Genomic DNA, 5915 nt, shown 5'->3' on the forward strand with positions numbered 1-5915 from the left:
CCTCTCCCCCTCTGGAAGTTTCCTCACCGATGCTCACTGCCGCGCGCCCACGGCGAACAGTGGCCAACAAGGCATTAATGGCGCTCGTCTCTTCTTCATCCGCTCCCCCTTGGCTCCTGCTGCTCTGTGACCTTCGTCCGCTCCTCCTCGTCGTGTTCCCGTGTTTGCCCGTGCTCGCTGAGCCTCGCCAGAGCTTTGGCCGAGCTCGAACGGCAGAACTCGGCCACGACCTCCCTCACCCGCCTATAAAAAGGCCTCCGGACCCCGTCTCTCTTCACCACTGGCCTCCCCATCCTCCTCTGATCCCGCCTAGCCCCTTCCCCGAGCCCCGGAGCCCCTCCTGCTCCTCCATTGCCACTGTAGACAAGTGGAAAGAGAAGCCAATTCACCTTGGGTGCTGACTGCGTGTTGATCATCAATATAAGGAGTTACAACAGGGGGCGCCGGAGCGCGCTGTACAGGGGCGCGACGTGCGCAGGAGAGTGGAGATCGTGCAGGAGGTGCACGACTCGGTCAGCTGTAGTTAGGCTGCTAAGACTACAGGTAGACTGCTAACACCCCGCCGCAGCTGCAGCGTCCGGTGGCCGGACGCACAAGCTGGCTCTGAACTCTTGGAACGCTGGACTAGGGAGTCCCTTGGTCATCATGTCCGCAAATTGGTGCGAGGTCGGCACGTGGAGCACGCGTAGCTGGCCGAGCGCAACCTTTTCGCGGACGAAGTGGATGTCGATCTCGATGTGCTTGGTACGGCGGTGGTGAACGGGGTTAGCCGCCATATACACCGAGGAGATGTTGTCGCAGTAGACCACTGTAGCTTGCCGGAGAGGGACATGAAGCTCGCCGAGCAATTGCTAGAGCCAACAGCATTCCTTGACGGCGTTGGCGACCGCCCGGTACTTTGCCTCGGCGCTGGAGCAGGAGACTGTGGGCTGGCACTTGGACAACCACGACACAAGAGAGTCACCAAGGAAGATGGCGTAGCCCGACGTCGAGCGACGGGTGTCGGTACAGCCGACCCAGTCGGCGTCGGAGTAGGCGACCAAGTCGAGCGAAGAGGAGCGTTGGAGGTGCAGTCCATGGGTGGAGGAGCCACGCACATAGCGCAGAATGCACTTAACGAATGTCAGGTGCTGCTCCCGGGGGTCGTGCATGGATAAGCACGCCTGTTGAACCACGTACGCGAGGTCCGGCCGTGTCATGGTGAGATACTGTAGAGCGCCCACGATGTTGCGCTATTCCGAGGCATCAACGACGGGCAGTCCGGCGTCAGCAAAGAGCTTGCACCGGGTGTCAACGGGCGTGGTCACCGCCTTGCACTGCACCATATTGGCACGGTCCAGAAGCTCATCGGCGTACTTGCTCTGTGAGAGGAAGAAGCCGGTGGCGTCGCGGGTGACCCTGATCCCAAGGAAATAGTGCAGAGGGCCGAGGTCCTTCATCGAGAACTCGGACAAGAGATGTTGTTGCAGTGACGATGATATCATCCATGTACAACAGTAGGTAGGCTGTCTCACCAGAGTGCCGAAGCACGAACAAAGACGGGTCTGACCGTGCGGCCACGAAACCCATCCGCCGGAGGTGTGCAGCGAAGCAATCAAACCAAGCATGGGGGGCTTGCTTCAACCCGTACAGAGACCTGTCGAGGAGGCAGACGTGCTGGGGGCGGCTGTCTTCGATGAAGCCGGCCGGTTGCTGGCAGTAGACGCGCTCGGTGAGATAACCCTGCAGGAACGCGTTGTTGACGTCCATTTGATGCACCGGCCAGTCTCGAGCAGCCGTAATGGCGAGAACCACGCGAATGGTAGCGGACTTGACGACGGGGGAGAACGTCTCGTCAAAGTCAATACCCGACCATTCAGAGAAGCCGCGGACGACCCACCTGGCCTTGTAGCGTTCGAGCGATCCGTCAGCCTTGAATTTGTGCCTAAAGAGCCATTTCCCGGAGATGATATTGGCGCCAGCGGGGCGCGGCACGAGCGTCCATGTCCTGTTCACCACCAGGGCCCTGTATTCATCCAGCATCGCAGCTCGCCAATTTGGGTCATGCAAAGCAATACGCACAGAGGTGGGAACAGGAGATATGGTGGAGGCAGTGTGACTCTCATGATACTTGGGTTGGGACGGAAGACACCACGCTGCGCTCGTGTCATCATGGGGTGGGTGGGTATGGGTGCTGGGCAGGGAGCGCGAGGACAACGGGGTGTCGGCGGCGAAGGCAACGTGACAGTGGGAGAGGTTGCCTGTAGGTTTGGTGGATCTGCGGCCATGGCGGCATTATCGCATGCGGGTGTGGCTGCATCAGCAGCGTTATCGCATGTCGGTGGTGTCACCAAGGTAGCAGGTGGAGTGACCACAGCGCCCGAGCTGGCTACTTCGGCAGCGTGATCAGTGAGGGTTAGGCGTGGAGTCGGGTTCGGCGCGGGGCATACGGTGGGGGCGCATTGTGGGTTGAGGTGCGGGGAGGGAGGTGCCAGCTGCTCATCATCCAGAGTGGGGGGCGGCGCGGTCACTGTGGGACGGAAGGGGAATTGTGTCTCGTCGAACACGACGTGACGCGAGGTGATGACTCGATTGGTGGCTTGGTTTAGGCATCGATACCCCTTGTGATCCGGCGAGTACCCAAGGAAAACACAAGGGGCAGATCGAGGGGCAAGCTTGTGGGCGGTAGTGGCTGAGAGGTTTGGGTAACAGAGGCATCCAAACACTCGCATGGCCGAATAATCGGGATGGACACAGAAGATTAGGTAGAAGGGGGTGTGGGACTGACGTGCACGACATGGGCGACGATTAAGCAAGAACGTGGTTGTGTTCAGGGCCTCGGCCCAGTACGTGAATGGAATGTTGGCATGTATTAGGATGGTGCGAACTATGTCATTAAGTGTTCTAAGGATGCGCTATGCTCGTCCATTCTGGGGGGAAGTATACGGGCAGGACATACGAAGGAGTATGCCATGCGTGGATAGGAACGCACGCGCTGCGTGGTTGTCGAATTCCCGGCCATTGTCGGTTTGTATAGTGAGGATGTCGAGCTGGAAGTGAGTACGTACTAGGGCTTGGAATTTTTGTAGCGTGGGCAACACATCAGATTTGTGACGGAGAAGGAAAGTCTATACAAAATGGCTGTAATCATGAAGCACAACTAGATAGTATTGCAAACCAGAATTACTAGTTACAGGGGAGGTCCAGACATCACAATGCACTAACTGAAAAGGGAAATACGACAAATGTTCAGAGGAACTAAATGGCAGACGAGTGCTTTTTCCTAATTGGCATGCATGACAGATAGAGGCGGGCACGCCGTGAGCTGCTTCAGAGGAGTGCCTGAGCGCAAGTCGAAGAGCATCGTGGTGCGGGTGCCTCAGGCGATGGTGCCACAGATCGGTAGAGACGGCAGTAAGTTCTTGGTGCGGTGCGGGTAGGGACACAGGGTAGAGATCATTGTCAGGGTATTTACATCAGAGAATCACCCTCTTCGTCCTTCGATCCTTCACAAAAAAACCAATATCATCAAACTCAACGTTGACAGGGTTGTCGTGTGCAAGTTTCTTAACAGATATGAGGTTTTTGATTAGGTGCGGCAAAACAAGGACGTGGTTTAGAGAGAGGGGGGAACCGGTAGTGGGGATGGAGGCATGACCCGTGTGCGTGAACGCAAGCGATCAACCATTGCCGAACACAATGCCTGAAGAATGACAGGGATGAGACAAAGAGAGCATACCCGACGTGGACGCCATGTGTGATGTTGCACCCGTGTCAAGGTACCAGTCCACACCCGGAGTAGCGGTGTGCTGCTGCTGCACTCCGAGGGTGTTGAGGGCCTGCACAAGGGCCGCCTGATCCCATGCGGGAGCGGGGGGAGGGGTGCTCGTTGCTGGTGCTCCATACAGCGGGTGGGGGGGCACAACGCCAGGCGTCTAGACGGTGGGCGAGGCGCCGGGTGGGACCGCAGGTGGGACGCCGTGGTGCGAAGCGACGCCCGCGAACGGCGCAGGAGCGCCAGGGCGCGGTCCGAGCACTCCGGTGCCAGGGGCGTGCGGACGCCAGGGCATGGGCCAGGCGTGCACCATGCCCGTCCAAGGTGGATACGGAGCAGGGGAGCGCAAGGAGGAGGCACCGCCGGAGTGATCGACATCCTTGCCATTGCCCTTGCCTCGGCCCCCGTTGCGGCGGTTGCTACCACCACCATGGGGGGGTGCCCCGGCGGAGTTGTGAGCCCCGCCGGAGTTGGGGGCCCCACCGGAGTTGGAGCCGGAGGGAGCGCGGGCGGCGTGAAGCGCCATGTCGGTGGAGCTCTCCGATGCCTGGAGGCTCTCCTCAAGGAGGAGGAAGGCATGACAGCGGAGAAACGTCGGGAAGGGGGTCTGCATCGTTAGTATAGGTATGGCGTAGCGAAGACGAGGATGCAGGCCACGAAACATGTTTAGAACCTGGTCCCGATAGGTGACGAGCTCCCTGAGGTCTGCCAGGCGATCCGCGCACTCTTTGAGGTGCGCGAAGTAGGACATGACGGAGCTTGATCCCTGATCGATGCGTCGAAACTTGGTGGCGAGGAAGACGGCTTGGTGCTCGCGGTTCTCCAGGAAGAGGGAGGTGATCGCCGCCCACAGCTCGGCGGCCGTGGCTCCGCGCTGGTGAACCAGCCCGAAGATCTCCGGACTGATGCGGGTGTACAGCCACGAGACAATGTGCACGTCGTCTTGCACCCAAACGGGGTCGGTGGGGCGAGGCGGCCCAGAGAGATGAGAGAACACCCCCGTCTTTTGGAAGGTCACCTCAAAAAGCGTCCGCCACTGGGAGAAGTTGGGCGGAGTGAGGTTGAGGACGAGCGGCACATGCTGGTTGATGAAGATGCCAGAGAGTAGCGAAGGGGCCGTGACAATGGGCACGACGGCGATCGGAGCGGAGCCGGCGCCGGGAAGGGCAGCCGCGAGAGCTGCAGGTGTGATAAGGGCAGGGTGCCCAGAAGCGGGCGAGGCAACAGCATCCATGGCGCCTGCAAGATCGCGGCGCAGTGGGGGAGGGGGTGGGGGCGGCGGCGGTGGTGCAGCCATGGCTGGCGCCGGGAGGAAGAGTGGCAGCGGAAGGAGTTACAGGCGCAGGACGATGCCAGCATCTGATACCATGTAGACAAGTGCAAAGAGAAGCCAATGCACCTTGGGTGCTGACTGCGTGTTGATCATCAATATAAGGAGTTACAATAGGGGGCGCCGGAGCGCGCTGTACAGGGGCGCTACGTGCGCAGGAGAGTGGAGATCGTGCAGGAGGTGCACGACTCGGTCAGCTGCAGTTAGGCTGCTAAGACTACAGGTAGACTGCTAACAGCCACCGTGGCCACCTCAGTCCTCCAGCTAAATTCACTCGAGCCTGAGTCCCTCTCCTCCTTCTACCACCACTAGCGCACCACCTAGTCACCGACGATCCTCCCCATCTACCCCGTTCTTCGCCGGAGCTCACATCGCCGCGTGCCCCCATCTTGGCCGAAGGCCACCTCCGCCGGAGTCCAAGCCGCCGCCATCTCCAGCCTCACCGGCGGCTGGTTCGTGCACCATTGAATGCGCCCCTTCACGCTGATCTCGTACGTAGGCGGAGCGTCGCCTGCGGTGCCCGGAGTCGCCGGCAATCGCCACCCAACGCCGGCAGCCTCCCTCTACCTCGCGGGCGTGCAGCGAAGGCAGAAGAAGGAGGTGACCTACAGGTGGGCCCCGCGCGTCAGCGTCCCAGCTCGCTGGCCCCGCCCCCGTTGACGTGCCCGGAGTCGCCGGCAATCGCCACCCAACGCCCCGTCCCAGCTCGCTGGCCCCGCCCCCGAATACGTCTCCCCTCCACGAAAGCGTGTTCCTCCTCTCCCTCAGGCCAGAATGTGTTTTCCCTTCTGGAAAACATATTTTAGAAAAGACATGTTCAGTTTTTCCGGC

At 60.2% G+C, this 5915-nt stretch overlaps 1 pseudogene; it reads right to left on the bottom strand.

Moving 5' to 3' along the window:
* Nucleotides 1-3450: 3450 nt before the first annotated feature.
* On the bottom strand, nucleotides 3451-5051 carry LOC147959322 (uncharacterized; annotated as a pseudogene).
* Nucleotides 5052-5915: the final 864 nt, after the last annotated feature.

Source organism: Triticum urartu, chromosome 7A (assembly GCF_056163025.1).
Source record: "Triticum urartu cultivar PI428250 chromosome 7A, HENAU_Tu73, whole genome shotgun sequence".
In the NCBI taxonomy this organism is placed as follows: Eukaryota; Viridiplantae; Streptophyta; class Magnoliopsida; order Poales; family Poaceae; genus Triticum; species Triticum urartu.